We start from the raw sequence: 18,301 nt of genomic DNA, 5'->3' as shown, positions 1-18,301 counted from the left end.
ACTGTACTAACATTCGCCATTTTCCTGATTTTTTTCTTAATTACAAACACTGGAGAATTCCATGGCGAGAAAGAGGGCTCGATTCGCCCTTGATTAAGTTGCTGTTTTGTCAATTTTGTTAAGGCCGCTAATTTTTCAAAAGGCAGGGGCCATTGAGCCGTCCATACTGGATCATTAGACTTCCATTGTAATTTTAGCGGCTGTATCTCAATGGCCCCTAACAAACAGGTTCATTCAATACCAAACAAGCTTGAGTCTGTTGCAAAAAATCTCACAGATTTATAGGGACCTCCGTAATATAAGGTTTAATGTAAGCTACAATCTGTTTGGGCCCTCGAGCCTGAAGGTAAGAGACACTTTCAAAAGTTTTATTAAGGCTGGCCTCTCCCACACTGATAATACGGCTTGCTGGTGTCTGGAGGGGCCATTCAGGGGGCCATTCTGACAAGCGGATAATGGAAATGTCGGCCTCAGTATCTAACATTCCTTTAAAATTCTTTCCTCTAATGTTCAAAGTCAAAATGGGCTTGTCTAACTCCTGTAAGAGAGCAGTTAATCCCACAAAAAAGTTAGTGCTGCCAAAACCTCCAGCACGAACAGCTTGGGACGATTTTTGTGGTTTCTCATAGGGCAACAGGAGCATCTGGGCAAAGTGATCCCCTTTTTGCAAATATATATTTCGAGTGACTTGTACCATTTTGAAATCTCTCCGTCATAATCCTCATCAATAACTCCAGCCATAACATGCAACCCTTTCATAGTACAACTACTCCTGCCCAATATGAGTCACACAGTGTTAGCAGGAATAGGCCCGTAATAACCAGTATCTATTTTATAGGGAGAATTAATTACTAACAGTTCTATGTCCCTCAGGCTAGGAATATCTACACAGGCACTGTGCTGCATAGCTGAGGAAAGAGTCATAATACTAGGTTTTGTATTATCCCCTTCTTTGGGTGCGGGGCTGAAGGGAAGCCCCATTTCTAGTTTCCTGAACTTCCCTGATTGTGTTTTAGCTTTAAGGGCAATGGATTGCCATCTTTGTCGAATTTAGATTTGCATTCACTTAACCAATGATTGCCCTTTTTGCATCATGGGCAAGGCCCTGGAGGCTTCCCCTTTTTATTTGTAGAAGCAGTCAAAGACGAATTTACAGATAAACGACATTGTTTCTTCATGTGACCTGGCTTGCCACAGTTAAAACATTTTACATTCATACTTTTTTGTATGGCATATGTTACCATACCGGCGACCTGTGCCCTATGATGTATGGAGCCAATGTTTCTACATATTTTCAAGTAATCCATAATAGGGCCTGTTTCTCTGATGGGCCTGATGACATTTTGACAGTCCTCGTTTGCATTTTCAAATGCTAATTTCTTCAAAATCATTTGTTGCACATTTGCATCCCTAATAGATTTTTCTATTGCATCTTTTAACTTTCCGAGGAATTAAGCATATTCTTCATTTGGTCCTTGAAATATTTTTACAAAGGACCCATCAGACAGAGAGCTATCCACTTTAGAGCATGCATTTAGGGCTATTTGTTTAATTCCATGCATCATGGGCAGAGTCACGCCCTGTATTTGAGCAGCTGTCTCTGCCATTGTCCCTGTGCCAGTTAAAAATATCAAAAGTAAGCTGTGCGAGGTTTCCCTGACTTTGCTGTTCTTGAAGCATCTCTGTCGCTTCATCATTCACCCACATCTGCCACTGGAGCAATTGTTGGGGGGTAAGGACCATTTTCGCAATGGCAGTAAAATCCGCTGGTATCCAGTTTTCTGCCCAGTTCCGAAGGAATTCAAGACAGTAAGGAGCAGTGGGCCCATAGAGCGTACATGCTTTTCTAAAGGTCGAAATTATGTTGAAATCAGGATTGCTCCAGGTCACTTGCCCTTGTTGGGGATGGTCAAAGAATATAGGAAAAGCCTGCTTGACCAAGTTCCGAGGAGTCAAGGAGCTGGTAGCGGAGGTCAGAAAAGGAGCACAGGGAACGTTAGTTGTCAGTGATGGAAGGGTTAAAGTCGGAGCATTAGGGAAAGATAGGAATTACTTCGGAGGAGGGGGAAACCGGCTCTCCAACGGTTCAGCTGTTCTTGCATCTGTTTTTGCTGGCTGAGGCAGCGGCAGCAAATGAAATACATCCCTCTGTCCAAAAAGGACATTTTTGTGATGAAGAGCCCCTTGCATATCTTTTTCTTCCAATTCATATTCATGCAGTGATTGTACTGTTTCTATCTCAACATCCACTTTTATCCCATCTAATTGTTCAATGATGGTACAAATTAGAGCCCAGGTTACCCACCAACGGGGAGGAATCTGGGCTCCTCGTCTGTATGCCGTCAAGACATTAGTTTGCACTCTGTGCCAGACTTGCTCATCTAACGTCCCTTCCTCAGGAAACCATGGGTTGTAATCAACAACAAGGTTATAACATTCCATTAGCTGTTCTGTAGAAACATTCACTCCAAACTGTTTTAAAAAATGATGCACTAGAGAAACGAAAGGAATTTTACTCGCTTGGTGTGCCATGTTCTGCTTATCTCTTTCGGCAAGAGGCACGTCTCCATTTTAGAAATGCGGGTTCTTCAAGCCCCACGTTGGGCGCCACTTGTAGAGCTCGGCGGAGATGCCTCTGAAAAAGGGACACGGACAGCCTTCTAGGAGACTGACAATTTGCTTTATTTTACCAGCGCTCTTATATAGTATTACGAGGGAGGAAGATTTTAACAGCTACATCAGCATGACAAAAACCAGGACACCTGTGGAGTGTTGATAAACTTAGATTTACATAGCTTTACCAGACATGCTGGCTCCACTTCTAAACATTAATTGGTTCCTAAGCTTCAAGTCAGCTATCAATCAAGGTTACCAGCATGGCTTCCAATTAACTCAAGGACTATGTGCGAAGGGAGTATTCCTAACACTAAATAAAGAAGGACAAAGAAAGCATTACTTGGACTAGGGAGTGTTTCTTGCGCTGCATGCCGAGGGTTGTTAAGGGCCAAATGTAAGAGCTTCAAAGGGCAAGATGTTTTTGAAAACACTGGAGACGTGGTGAGCGAGGCCGACCCTCCACCAAGGCCTCTGGTGAGGACCTTCTCCTCAGGCAACTCTTCCTCAGTTTCTCAACACCGTTCCCTTTATTCTTTGACTTATATGTCTCCCTTCAACACTCATGCCTCTTACATCCCTGTATGAACACGTTTCATCCCATTTCAGCACTTCAGAGTCCTCTGGTCACTTCATCTCTAGACCACCCTCTTCCTATTTGGGGTTCTTGAGGGGCTTAAGGAACGTAAGAGCAAGCACTTAACATGGAAAAATGTAACTAAGAACATGTTGTATGTTTTTTCTACTCCAATGAGCTTTAGAGACCGCAAGATTTGGTGAATCCTCAGTCTGTTGCCCCAAGGTCACTACACCGTCTCCATAAGATTACACATCAGAGCAAAGAAAGTGTTCAATGTCTCCTCCACTAATATTGTTGGGGACACTTCAACTCTTATATTGAGTAGGGAAACTCAAGTTGCCCTATCTACCAGAAATATATTCCTGATGAAAAAAAAAAAAAAGAAAAAAGTAAGATGCCCAAAGGCAAGAGTCACATGACCACTGCACCACGGACTCTTGACTGAATTACTTTCCGAATGGTCCCTCATTGACAGTTTTCATCAGGTAGGGCCCACTCGGTAGCTGACGAATAGCTGAACAGGTGACGTACCAGCAGGTACCTCATTGACAGTTGGTTGCTTATGGGCGGGGCCCGGGGATGCACTGTCCAATTGCTGAGCAAGATCTTTTGCTTAGTAACAGGATGTGGAGTAGTAAGGCACAGCAATGGCTACCTGTGAAGGGCTGTGCTCACGCTGCTCTGTAAAATAAGGATACTTTGGGTCCAGGGTGCAGGAATCTTTTTGATTGACTCCTTTCCAACCTCAGATTTTGATTTCACATGCTTGTTTAACTTTTGTACATCATTCTTTTCCTTGTATTCCCAGGCATGCCTGTCAGCAGTGCTTATCTCTATGCCCCTCCAACAGCTGCCAATTGATCCCATGTGCCACATATAGTATAGCTAATATTTCAAACCCAACAATAATGTGAAGGCCAGCCCACTTTGAGAACTACTTTGACTAACCTTAACATCACAGTGATTCTTATTCTATTTTCAGGATAACAGAGCAGGATGATGTAAATTCAAAAAGTATAAAAATGAAATTAGAGGACACCAATAAGTATGTCAATAGAAATATATATACTGTTAATATTTTGTCTTTGTTGTTCTATCTAAATGTTTATAACATATATATTATATGTGTTATATAATGCTAGAATATATATAACACATATATTTGGATGAGCATATATACATCAGTGAATTTTTTTTTAATTTATAGAGATTGAATTAAACTACGTGCACTCTTGTAGCCTTCCTTTTCTATACAATATGGTGGAAGAATTTTTCCATCTCAGCGAACATATATCTGCCATTATTTCTAAGGATTACTATAGTGTTCAAATGCTTGCTTCTGCCATACTCCATCCGAGTGCTTTGAAGAGAGGAACCATGTGTGCTTTGTTCACTGGTTGCTTCCATATCTTTTCTTTTTTTTTGATAAATTCTAGTATTTATTAAATTATAAAGCCTGTAATAAAAAAAAAATGTGGATCAAGAGAAACCGCTAACTACAAGGACTAGACAGCAAAGCCTATGAGAACGCCATGAAGTGTGTTGCAGACAAGATTCTGAAACATAAGTTATAAGCTATTTTCTTTACATTTCCATTTCAGTAACTTTATTATTAAATAGTTGTTATTCTTCTATTTTAAAACCCCAAATTTGCATTTGTTCTCATGTTAATTAAGCTTTCTTTTCATACTGATACCAGACATCTTGTAGGTGCCAAATTTTTGTAATGGTTTTATGTCAATCCATGCAGAAAAATGTGAACCAGTGCAGTAGGCAGATGAGGACCATTAATGCACAGATAATACACACACGCTGGCCAAAAGAACTGAAGGCATTTAAAAAAAAAACAATAAAATAAACAGACCTCAAGAAAACTGGGTTATTACTAAACAGCTCTCAACTATTAACACCCAAGTTCCTTATATTAAATAAATTTCTCAACAGAGATGTGTTAGACATTTTAATTACAGGTCTATCCTTTCCATACCCCTTTCCACCCCAACTCCCAAAATGCACTACTAGGGATGAGTATAATGCTATGTGGGCAGAAATTTACAGATAACCATTTTCATCTTGAGCATGGATCTTAAAACTTTTTTTATTTAAACTTCCATTACTGTGCACTGTCCATCAGGCCTTCGAGATCTGACACTCACTCTTCCATCTGCTGCCACTTATCGATCATTTCCTGATCGATCAGATACTGTCTGATTTGCATTAGGAACCAAAAGTCTCTGTTGGGTCAAGGAGTATTGTGCAACAAGCGCAGATATATCCTCACTCTCACTGCAGGCATCGGATTCGGTTTCTTCAATCGAAGTGTCTGGTTCTGGTGCCCAGCCTGAAGATGGTGATCCATGCTCTTCTTCTCCTTCCCCTCTATGACTCCTTTCTGCTATGCCGTCTTCACAAAGTTGTAAATGTGCAAAAGAGTCTTCCAGAGTAGTGCTTGCATCAGGGGATGGTGTGGCGGGGCTTGTTAGCTGACCATCTACTGATGTCAGGGGCTTCACAGAAGATGACTGAACAGAAGTTCGGCTCTGAGCCGGTACACTGTATGCTCCATTAGCAGAGCTCTCTCTTGCGAGGTTTACAGTATTAGAATCACAGTCCAGCCTAAGTCCGGCTACTCCCTTCTTTGGTATATCTATTGTATCCCGCTTGATCTTCCTGTGACGTCCATGTTCGTTTCTCCTATACTGTACCATATTTTCAAGATTGGCAACATGGAGAAACCCGACAATTAACATTTCAGTGCTCTTTTTACCTTTGGAAAAAGCATCCTCCAGCTCTCTGCTAGTGCGCTCATCATACTGCCACCACCCATGTCTTCCTTCATAATACCAGGCACATTCACTGTTTCCTCTACTTGCTGCCTTGAGTTCCTCTGGTGACAACAAGGTTGGCTTATCAAGGAAATCTTCGGGAATTTCTTGTCGACAGAGGGCACATCGCTTTCCAGGCCATGAAGCTCCCTTCACACACAGATAGCAGAAAACATACTTACAAGGCAGAGTGACTAGGTGAACACATGTTTGCAGACAAATGGCACATTCAGGGACAGTTAGAAAAGGTGCAGTATTAGAACAAGCCTCATTTGCTTTCCTGTTCGTAGGAAGCATGTGTATAGAGTGATAAATTTCTCCACAGCAAGCAATCATTTCTATTATGGACCCCACAGATGCCTGCCACAAAAATAAAATCTCATCTTCATGAGTAATCAGCCAGTTTGCAGAATTTTCTCCTCCATCCTGTGCTCTGTGGCCACTGCCAAAGCCACCTCACCATCTTTTCTCTTCAGCCTTAGAGCCCGCAGCCCATGTATTTTCTATTGTAAAAAAGGCTGCAATACACATTGGAATTCATGTATCTTTTCAAAGTAGTGTTCATTTTCTTCTGAAATATACCTTAGAGTGGAATTGCTGCGTCAATTGGTAGTTCTTTTTTTTTTTTTTTTTGAGTTTTTTTATAAACTTTCATGATGTTTCCCATGGTGACTGCACAAATTTACATTCCCACCAATTAAGTACAAGGGATTCCCTTTGTCCACATCCTTGTCAACATTTGTTATTTTCGGACATTTTGAATTGATGATAGCCATTCTTATGAGTGTGAGGTGATACCTCCTTGTGATTTTGGTTTTAATTTCTCTGACAGTGATGTTCAGCATTTCTTCATTTGCCATCTGTATATCTTCTTTGGAGAAAAACAGAACTTCCCATTGTTTTTTGTTTGTTTGTTTGTTTTTTAATATCGAGTTGAATAATCTGTTTAGATAGTTTGGATATTAACTCCTTATAGTCATATCATTTGCAAATAGTTACTTCCATTCGATAGGTGGCCTTTCATTTTGTCAGTGTTTTCGTTTGCTGTGCAAAAGTTTTTAAATTTGATTAAATCTCATTTTTTTTCTTTGCTTACTTTGCATTAGGAGACAGGTGAAAAAATGTTGCTATGAATTATGTTAAAGAGTGTTCTGCCTACATTTTCTTCTAGGTGTTTCATGGATTGTAGTCTTTCATTTAGGGTTTTAATTCACCTTGATTTCATTTGATCATTTTTTTGTAAGCTGAAACTCCAATATTTTGGCCACCTTATGTGATGAGGTGACTCACTGGAAAAGAGTCTGATGCTGGGAGGGATTGGGGGCTGGAGGAGAAGGGGACGACAGAGAATGAGATGGCTGGATGGCATCACCGACTCAATGAACATGAGTTTGATTGAACTCTGGGAGATGGTGTTTGACAGGGAGGACTGGCATGCTGTTATTCATGGGGTCTCAAACAATCGGACAGGACTGAGTGAGTGAACTGAACTGAACTGATAGTTTTCTGTGTATAGTATCATGTCAACTGCAAGTAGTGACAGTTTTATTTCTTCCGTCTAATTTGGATGACTTTTATTTAGTTTCTTTGAATGATTGCTGTGCCTAGTACTTCTAGTGTTTTAGATGTGGCAAGAGTAGGCATCTGTGTCTTCTTCCTGATGTAGAGGAATAGCTTTCAGCTTTTTGCCACTGAATAGGATATTATCTCTATTTGTTATAAATCACATTTATTATATTCTGAAGACCACATGGACTATACAGTCCATGGAATTATCTAGCCCAGAGTACTGGTGTGGGAACAGTGCAACTTCAACATTCACTTTCATTATGTTCAGATATATTCCATCCATAACAACTATGGTGAGAGTTTTCAAAATGAATAAATATTGAATTTTGCCAAATGATTTTACACTATCTGTTGAGATAAGCATGTGATTTTTGTCCTTCTCTTTCCTAATGTGATGTATTACACTGACTAATTTGCAGATATTGAATCATCCTTGTGCCCCTGGAATAAGTCAATCTTGATCATGGTATATGTTGGTTTCAATGTGATGTTGAATTTGGTGGTCTCATATTTTGTTAAGAATATTCACATCTATATTCAACAGAAATGTTGGCATTGAGTTTTCTTTTTTGGTGGTGCCTTTGTCTGGTTTTGGTGTTAGGAAAATAATAGCTTCATAAAAAATTTGGGAGTACTCCATTTTCTCAATATTTTGGAATCGTTTGAGAATGTTGGGTATAAGCACTTCTTGTATGTTTGTAAACATTCTGCTGTGAAACAGTGCGGTCCTGAACGTGGTTTTACTGAGATTTTTTTATTATAAATTCAATTTCACTACTAGTGTTTCAACTCTTCAGATTATACATTCCTTCCTGATTTAGTTTTGAAAGGTTGTATGGTCCTAGAGATTTGTCAGTTTCTTCTAGGTTATGCAATTGTTTGGCATATATCTATTTGTAGTATCCTCATGATTTTTCCCTATTGCTGTGATGTTTGCTGTAATGTCTCATTTGCATTTGTTTATTTGAGTCATCTATGTTTATTTTTAATGAACCTGGCTAAAGACTTAATTATTTTGTTTATCTTTTCAAAAAAATATCTTTACACATAAGTGATTTTTTTTTTTTTTTACTTTAGGAAAGGTGAAGTCTCAATTTTATTAATGTCCTCTCTGATCTTTATTATTGCCTTCATGCTGAGGATTTGGGGCTTTATTTATTCTTCTTTTTCTACTTCGTTTATATAATAAGTTAAGTTGTTTATTTCAGTTTCTCCCTCCGCCTTAAGGAAAGCATCTTTCACTGTACAATTTCCCCTAGAACTGCTTTTGCTAAATCCAATAGATTTTGGTAAGTTGGTGTTTTTATTAGTCTCAAAGTATTTTCTGATTCCCTTTTTTATTTCTTCGTTAGCTCATTGGTATTTAGTAGCATGTTGTTTCGTCTACATATGTTTGTGTTTGTCCCATATTCCCCTCCTGTAATTGATTTCTTATTTTGTACCATTGTGGTCAGAAAACGGGCTTGAGATAATTTCTGTCTTCTTAAATGTTTTGAGACTTGTTTTGTGGCCCAGCATTTGATCATCCCTGAAAAAATATCCTGTGCGCACTTGAAGGTGTGTATTCTGCTATTTGGGGATAGACTCTGCCAGGTGGCTCAGAGGTAAAGAATCTGCCTGCAATGCAGAAGACACAGATTTGATCCCTGGGTCAGCAAGATCCCCTGGAATATGAAATGCAATAAACTGCAGTGTTCTTGCCTGGGAAATCCCATGGACAGAGGAGCCTGGAGGGCTACAACCCATTGAGTTTCAAAAGAGTCAGACAACTTAGTAACTGAAGGACAACAAGAAATGCTGTAGGTGTCTATTTAGTTCAAATACTCTAATCTGTAAATTAAGCCTACAGTTTTCTTATTGCTTATCTATTATGATGCTCTTTCCATTGACGTAATAGGTTATTTAATGTAGTTAGCATTTAATTTGCAATTCACTTGTCTTTTAATTTTCATACTAGATTATATACTTGGTTCATCCACAGACTTTACTATGTGTTTGTGTGTACTGGTGGGACTTTTTCCCTTCTCTATAGATTTTTCCATCTTTTTCCACCTAGAAAAGTCTCTTTAATATTTCCTTCCGAGTTGGTTTAGTATGGATAAGCTCTTAGTTGTTGTTCGTCTGAGAAGTTCTTCTCTCCAATTCTGGATGATTACCTTGCTGGGTAGAGTATTATAGGTTGCAATTTTTCCCTATCAGCACGTTAAATACATATTTTTGACCCCTTTCCCTCTCTCTTTTCCATCTACGACCCCATAAAGTGAATGTTAGTATAATTGATGTTGTCTAGAAGTCTCTTAAACTCTTCTCCTGTTTAACTTGTTTTTGGTTTTGTTTTTTATTGGGCGATTTCCATAATTTTACATTCCAGATTAATTTTGCTCTTGTGTATTGGCAACTCTCACTTTGGTTTGAGTGGGGCTAGATATAGAGGGGCTAGAACCTATGACAGGTAGAGGCCGGACTTCTCCTGTGCTCAGTAGCCAACCTTGTCTATTGGGTAGTTAGGTTGAGTATCCAGTTCATGGTATAGAAGCCCTGAGTTTCAGGTCCATGCTGAATCCATTTCATGTAAGTGTGTGCTGTATCCCCTTTCAGCATTGGAAATTTTTCCCAAAAGAAATAAGTGCTGGAGCAAGAAGGGGTGTCCAATATGGGCTTGCGTGCATACTGGGACAGTCCCAGCACACCAGTCAGAGTTCCAGATATTCCCACTGTGCCACCTCCATAAGCACTGGTAATGGCTGCTCTCAACTTGTTCAGATGTAGAACAGATCTGAATTGGCTCCACTCTTGGCACCTGTACATTCTTCTCAGCCATGGAAACCTTTCCCATAGTAGCGGGAAGGGATTTTCTATGAAATAAGAAGGGCTGGGGTAGGCATTAAGACCGTGTTAGGTCATTTCCTGGCATTGATATGGGGAAACAGCCAGCATCCTGTGTAATTTTAACATGTTTCCTCTCCCTTGCTTTGTGAATAAGAAAAGGTGTGGTTACCTCTGCAAACTCTTCACATAGATATATATAAATAAATGCCCACCAACCCAAACAAAAGAGGAAGAGATAGGGAATCTACCTGATAAATAATTCCGAATAATGATAGTAAAAAAGATTCAAAGTCTTGAGAACAAAATGGAGTTACAGATAAATAGCCTGGAGACAAGGATCGAAAAGATGTAAGAAAGGTTTAACAAGCACTTAGAAGAAATAAAAAAGAGTCCATGCATAAGGAATAATGCAATAGATGAGATCCAAAACACTCTGGAGGGAACCAACAGTAAAATAATAGAGGCAGAAGATAGAATATGTGAGACAGAAGATAGAATGATATAAATAAATGAAACAGAGAGGAAAAAAGAAAAACGATTTAAAAGAAATGAGGACCATATCAGAGACCTGTGGGACAATGTTAAACGCCCCAACATTCCAATCATAGGAGTCCCAAAAGAGTAAAACAAAATGAAAGACCATGAGAGAATCCTTGAGGAGATGATAGTAGAAAAGTTCCCTGAAATGGGGAAGGAAATAATCGCCCAAGTCCAAGAAACCAAGAGAGTCCCAAACAAGAAAAAGCCAAGGAAAAACACCCCAGGACACATATTAATAAAATTAAGAAAGACAAAGAACAAATATTAAAAGCAACAAGGGAAAAACAGCAAATAACACACAAGGGGATTCCCACAAGGATCACAGCTGACCTTTCAATAGAAACTTTTCAGGCCAGGAGGGAAGGCCAGGGCATACCTACAGTGATGAAAGAAAATAGCCTACCGCCCAGATTACTGTACCCAGCGAGGATCTCATTCAAATATGAGGGAGAAATCCAAAGCTTTACACACAAGCAAAAACTGAGAGAATTCAGCATCACCAAACCAGCTCTCCAACAAATGCTAAAGGACCTTCTCTAGACAGGAAGCAGAGAAAGGGGGTATAAACCAGAACCCAAAACAAAAAAGTAAATGGCAACGGGAACATACTTATTAATAATTACCTTACATGTAAATGGGTTGAATGCCCAAACCAGTAGACAAAGACTGGGTGAATGGATACAAAAACAAGACCCCTATATATGTTGTCTACAAGAGACCCACCTCGAAACGAGGGACGCATACAGACTGAAAGAGAAGGGCTGGAAAAAGATATTTCACTCAAATAGAGAACAAAAGAAAGCAGGAGTAGCAATACTCATATCAGATAAAATAGACTTTAAGACAAAGGCTGTGAAAAGAGACAAAGAAGGACACTACATGATGATCAAAGGATCAATCCAAAAAGAAGGTATAACAATTAAAAATATATATGCACCCAACACAGGATCACAGCAATATGTAAGACAAATATTAATAATTATGAAAGGGGAAATTAACAATAACACAATAAGCGTGGGAGTGTTTAATACCCCACTCACAACCATGGATAGATCTACTAAACAGATAATTAACAAGGAAACACAAATGTTTTCAATCCCTGGTCAGGGAACTAAGATCCCACAAACTGCATGGTGCCCCACTCCCCAAAAATTTATCTGTCTGTGGTGATCCTCTTTGTCATATGAACCGGGATTGGGCCACCTCCACTGCCCTGCCCTTGGGAACACACTGCTCCCACCAATTTATTAGGATAAAGTGGCCTAATTGATATTTGGTCTGTTCCCTCCAAACATTATTTAATCTTTGGGAGTGCTAGCTGTGGGTTTTAGTTGTATCAGCATTTTGTGCCTCCTGAGCACCTTTAGCTGACAGCATAGGCGAGTGATGCAACAAAGCCCTTTATGACGTAGGTGGCCAGGAGATGATTTCTGCCTGCTTTTCTCAGGGGAAGTATGACATTCACCATCCCCACGTTGAACCCTCTTCCCATCTGGGTCCTGGCAATCTATTTTATTTTTTTTAAAGGTGGCTAATTACTTTACAATAATATATTGGTTGTTTTTACCATACATTGACATGAATCTGCCCTTGGTGTACATGTGTTCCGCTTCTTGAATCCCCCTCCCACCACCATCCTCCCCATATCCTCCCTCCAAGTCATTCCCGTGCACCAGCCCCAAGCATCCTGTATCATGGGTCGAACCTGGACCTGTGATTCATTTCACGTACGATAATATACATGCTAAATACCATTCTCCCAAATCATCCCACCTTCACCCTCTCCCACAGAGTCCCAAAGACTGTTCTATAAACCTATGTGACTTTTGTTGTCTCGTATACAGGATTAAGGTTACCATCTTTCTAAATTACATATATATGTGTTAGTATAGTGTATTGGTGTTTTACTTTCTGGCTTACTTTACTCTGTATAATAGGCTCCAATTTCATCCACCACATTAGAACTGATTCAAATGCATTATTTTTGATGGCTGAAAATTGCTCCATTGTGTATATGTACCAAAGTTTCTTATCCATTCGTCTGCAGATGGACATCTATTTTGTTTCCATGTCCTCGCTATTATAATAGTGCTGCAATGAACACTGGAATACATGTGTTTCTTTCAATATTGGTTTCCTAGGTGTGCATGCCCAGGAGTGTGACTGCTGGATCATATGGAAGTTCTATTTCCAGTTTTTTGAGGAATCTCCACACTGTTCTCCATAGTGGCTGTACTAGTTTGCATTCCCACCAACAGTGTAAGAGGGTTCCCTTTTCTCCACACCCTCTCCAGCATTTATTGCATGCAGACTTTTCAATAGCAGCTATTCTGACTGGTGTGAAATGGTATCGCCCTGTGGCTTTGATTTGCATTTTTCTGACTACGAGGGATGTTGAGCATTTTTTATGTGTTTGGAGAAATGTCTGTTTAGTTCTTTGGCCCAGTTTTTGATTGGGTCATTTGTTTTTCTGGTATTTAGCTGCAGGAGCTGCTTGTATATTTTGGAGATTAATCCTTGTCTGTTGTTTCATTTGCTATTTTTTTCTCCCATTCTGAAGGCTGTCTTTTCGCCATGCTTATAGTTTCCTCTGCTGTGCAGAAGCTTTTGATTTTATTTACGTCCCATTCATTTTTTTTTTTCCTTTATTTCCAATATTCTGGGAGGTTGGTCTTGGAGGATCCTACTGTGATTCATGTTGGAGAGTGTTTTGCTTATGTTCTCCGCTAGGAGTTGTATAGTTTCTGGTCTTACATTTAGTTCTCTAATCCTTTTTGAGTATATTTTTGTGTATGGTGAAGTGAAGTGTTCTAATTTCATTCTTTTACAAGTGGCTGACCAGTTTTCCTAGCACCACTTGTTAAAGAGACTGTCTTTTCTCCATTTTATATTCTTGCCTCCTTTGTCAAAGATAAGGTGTCCATAGGTGTGTGGATTTATCTCTGGGCTTTCTATTTTGTTCCATTCATCTATATTTCTGGCTTTATGCCAGTACCATACTGTCTTGATGACTGTGACTTTTTAGTAGAGCCTGAAGTCTGGCAGGTTAATTTTCCCAGTTCCATTCTTCTTCGTCAAGATTGCTTTGGCTATTCGAGGTTTTTTGTATTTCCATACAAATTGTGAGATTATTTGTTCTAGTTCTGTGAAAAATATCGTTGGTAGTTTGATAGGGATTGCATTGAATGTATAAATTACTTTGGGTAGTATAATTTTCACAATATTTAATCTTCCAATCCACGAACAAGGTATATTTCTCCATCTATCAGTATCCTCTTTGATTAGTTTCACCAGTGTTTTATAGTTTTCTATGTACAAGTCTTTTGTTTCTTTAGTTAGATATATTACTAAGTATTTTATTCTTTTCATTGCAACAGTGAATGGAATAGTTTCCTTAATTTCTCTTTCTATTTTCTCATTATTAGTGTATAGGAATGCAAGGGATTTCTGTGTGTTGATTTTATATCCTGCAACTCTACTGTATTCATTAATTAGCTCTAGTAGTTTTCTGGTAGAATCTTTAGGGTTGTCTGTGTAGAGGATCATGTCATCAGCGAACAGTGAACATTTTACTTCTTCGTTTCCAATTTGGATTCCTTTTATGTCTTTTTCTGCTTTGATTGCTGTGGCCAAAACTTCCAGAACTATGTTGAATAGTAGTGGTGAGACTGGGCACCCTTGTCTTGTCCTGACTTTAGGGGAAATGCTTTCAGTTTTTCACCATTGAGGATAAAGTTTGTTGTTGGTTTTTCATATATAGTTTTTATTATGTTGAGGGATGTCCCTTCTATTCCCACTTTCTGGAAGCTTTTTATCATAAATGGATGTTGAATTTTGTCGAAGGCTTTCTCTGCATCTATTGAGATAGTCATATGATTTTTATTTTTCAGTTTGATAATGTGGTTTATTACGTTGATTGAGTTGCTGATATTGAATAATCCTTGCATTCCTGGGATAAAGCCCATTTGGTCATGATGTATAATCTTCTTAATGTCTTGTTGGATTCTAATTGCTAGAATTTTGTTAAGAATTTTTGCATCTATGTTCATCAGTGATATTGGCCTGTAGTTTTCTTTTTGTGTGGGATCTTTACCAGGTTTTGGGATTAGGGTGATGGTGGCCTCATAGAATGAGTTTGGAAGTTTTCCTTCCCCAGCAATTTTCTGGAAGAGTTTCAGTAGAATAGCTGTTAGCTCTTCTCTACATTTTTGGTAGAATTCAGCTCTGAAGCCATCTGGACGTGGGCTTTTGTTTGCTGGAAGACTTCTGATTACAGCCTCTAATTTTGTGCTTGTGATGGGTCTGTTAAAATTTTCTATTTCTTCCTGGTTCAGTTTTGGAAAGTTGTACTTTTCTAAGAATTTGTCCATTTCTTCCAAGTTATTCATTTTATTTCCATATAATTGCTGACAGTATTCTCTAATAATCCTTTGTATTTCTGTGTTGTCGGTTGTAATCTCTCCAGTTTCATTTCGAATTTTATGGATTTGGTTCTTCTCCCTTGGTTTCTTGATGAGTCTGGCTAGTGGTTTGTCAATTTTATTTACCTTCTCAAAGAACCAGCTTTTGGCTTTGTTGATTTTTGCTATGGTCTCTTTTGTTTCTTTTGCTTTTATCTCTGCCCTAATTTTTACGATTTCTTTCCTTCTACTACCCCTGGGGGTTTTAATTTCTTCCTTTTCTAAGTTCTTTATATGTAGAGTTAGGTTGTTTAGTTGACTTGTTTCTTGTTTCTTTAGGTGTGCCTGTATTGCTATGAACCTTCCTTTAGCACTGCTTTTACAGTGTCCCAGAGGTTTTGGGTTGTCGTGTTTTCATTTTCATTCATTTCTATGCATACTTTGATTTCACTTGATTTCTTCTATGAATTGTTCATTATTCAGCAGCGTGTTGTTCAGCCTCCATATGTTGGCATTTTTAATAGTTTTTCTCCTGTAGTTGAGATCTAGTCTTGCTGCATTGTGGTCAGAAAATATGCTTGGAATGATTTCATTTTTTTTGAATTTACCAAGGCTAGATTTATGGCCCAGGATGTGGTCTATCCTGGAAAAGGTTCATGTGCACTTGTGAAAAAGGTGAAATTGTTTTGGGGTGAAATGTCCTATAGAGATTTATTAGGTCTAACAAGTCTATTGTATCATTTAAAGTTTGTGTTTACTTGTTAATTTTCTGTTTAGTTGATCTGTCCATAGGTATGAGTGGGGTATGAAACTCTCCCACCATTATTGCGTTGTTGTTAATTTCCCCTTTCAAACTTGTTAGTTATTGACGTACATATTGTGGTGCTCCTATGTTTGGTGCATAAATATTTATAATTGCTATATCTTCTTTTTGGATTACTTTTGATCATCATGTAGTGTTCTTCTTTGTCTCTTTTCACAGCCTTTGTTTTAAAGTCTATTTTATCTGATATGAGTATTACTAGTCCTGCTTTGTTTTGGTCTCTATTTGCGTGGAATGTCTTCTTCCAGCCCTTCCTTTTCAGTCTGTATCTATCCCTCGTTTTGTATTGGTTCTCTAGTAAACAACAAATATGTGGGTCTTGTTTTTGTATCCATTCAGCCAGCCTTTGGCTTTTGGTTGGGACATTCAACCCATTTACATTAACATGATTATTGATAAATATGATCCCGTTGTCATTTTCTTTATTGTTTTGGGTTCGAGTTTATATACCCTTTCTTTGTTTCCTGTCTAGAGAAGATCCTTTAGTATTTGTTGGAGAGCTGGTTTGGTGATGTTGAATTCTCTCAGCTTTTGCTTGTCTGTAAAGCTTTTGATTTCTCCTTCATTTTTGAATGAGATCCTTGCTGGGTATAGTAATCTTGGCTGTAGGTTACTTTCTTTCATCACTTTAAGTATGTCTTGCCATTCTCCCCTGGCCTGAAGAGTTTCTGTTGAAAGATCAGCTGTAATCCTTATGGGAATCCCTTTGTGTGTTATTTGTTGCTTTTCCCTTGCTGCTTTAATATTTGTTCTTGGTGTTTGATCTTTGTTAATTTGATTAATATGTGTCTTGGAGTATTTCGCCTTGGGTTTGTCCTGTTAGGGACTCTCTGGGTTTCTTGGATTTGGGTGATTATTTCCTGCCCCATTTTAAAGAAATTTTCAAGTATTATCTCCTCAAGAATTCTCTCATGGTCTTTCTATTTGTCTTCTTCTTCTGGGACTAATATGATTCGAGTAGTGGGGCCTTTAACATTGTCCCAGAGGTCTCTAACATTGTCCTCATTTCTTTTCATTCGTTTTTCTTTTTCCCCTCTCTGTTTCATTTATTTCTACAATTCTATCTTCTAGCTCACTTATCCTGTCTTCTACCTCCGTTATTCTACTGTTTGTTCCCTCCAGAGTGTTTCTGATCTCATCTATTACATTATTCATTGCATATTGACTCTTTTGAGTTTGGAAGTTTCTCTTACTCAGCAACTTTCTGGAAGAGTTTGAGTAGAATAATTGTTAGCTCGTCTCTAAATTTTTGGTCGAATTCAGCTGTGGAGCAGTCTGGACCTGGCCTTTTGTTTGCTGGAAGACTTCTGATTACAGCCTCTAATTCCGTGCTTTTGATGGGTCTATTAAGATTATTTCTTCCTGGTTCAGTTTTGGAAAGTTGTACTTTTCTAAGAATTTGTCCATTTCTTCCAAGTTATCCATTTTATTGCCATATAATTGTTGATAGTATTCTCTAATAATCCTTTTTATTTCTGTTATCAGTTGTGATCTCTCCATTTTCATTTCTAATTTTGTTTTAAAATTCGAAATTCTTTATCAGGTAGGTTCCCTATCTCTTCCTCTTTTGTTTGGGTTGGTGGGCATTTATCCTGTTCCTTTATTTGCTGGATATTTTTCTAAGTCTTCATCTTGCTTATATTGCTGTGTTTGGGGTGGCCTTTCCTTCTTCAGGCAGTTTGTGGTGTTCTCTTTATTGTGGAGTTTCCTCACTTTGGGTGAGTTTGGACATGAGGCTGGGCAAGGTTCCCTGGTTAAGGAAGATTCTATCAGAGTTCTGGTGGGTGGAGCTGGATTTTATCTCTCTGGAGTACAGTAAAGTGTCCAGTAATGAGTTTGAGATGTCAATGGGTTTGGAGTGGCTTTGAGCAGCCTGTATATTGAAGCTCAGGGCTATTCTCCTGTATTGCTGGAGATGTCTTTCACTGAAACTTGTTGACACTTGAGTGGAGCCTGGTTTCAGTGTATGTATGGAGGCATTTAATGAGCACCTATCAATTAATGTTCCCTGGAACAGGAGATCTCTGGTGTTCTCAGGATTTGGACTTAAGCCTCTGCCTCTGGTTTTCAGTCTTATTCTTGCAGTAGGCCCAAAACATCTCCATCTGTTACTTCCAAGGCA

The 18,301-nt window shown here is 38.7% G+C and overlaps 2 pseudogenes; one reads left to right on the top strand and one right to left on the bottom strand.

The window, feature by feature from the left end:
• Nucleotides 1-18,301, top strand: part of LOC129557401 (frizzled-3-like) — a 929,688-nt pseudogene that overhangs the window by 483,802 nt on the left and 427,585 nt on the right.
• LOC148773787 (E3 ubiquitin-protein ligase RNF146-B pseudogene) lies at nucleotides 5,296-6,354 on the bottom strand (annotated as a pseudogene).

This window comes from Moschus berezovskii, chromosome 26 (assembly GCF_049115385.1).
Source record: "Moschus berezovskii isolate FMDL1 chromosome 26, NW_MosBer_1.0, whole genome shotgun sequence".
In the NCBI taxonomy this organism is placed as follows: domain Eukaryota; kingdom Metazoa; phylum Chordata; class Mammalia; order Artiodactyla; family Moschidae; genus Moschus; species Moschus berezovskii.
This window is presented reverse-complemented; position numbering and strand designations above follow the sequence as displayed.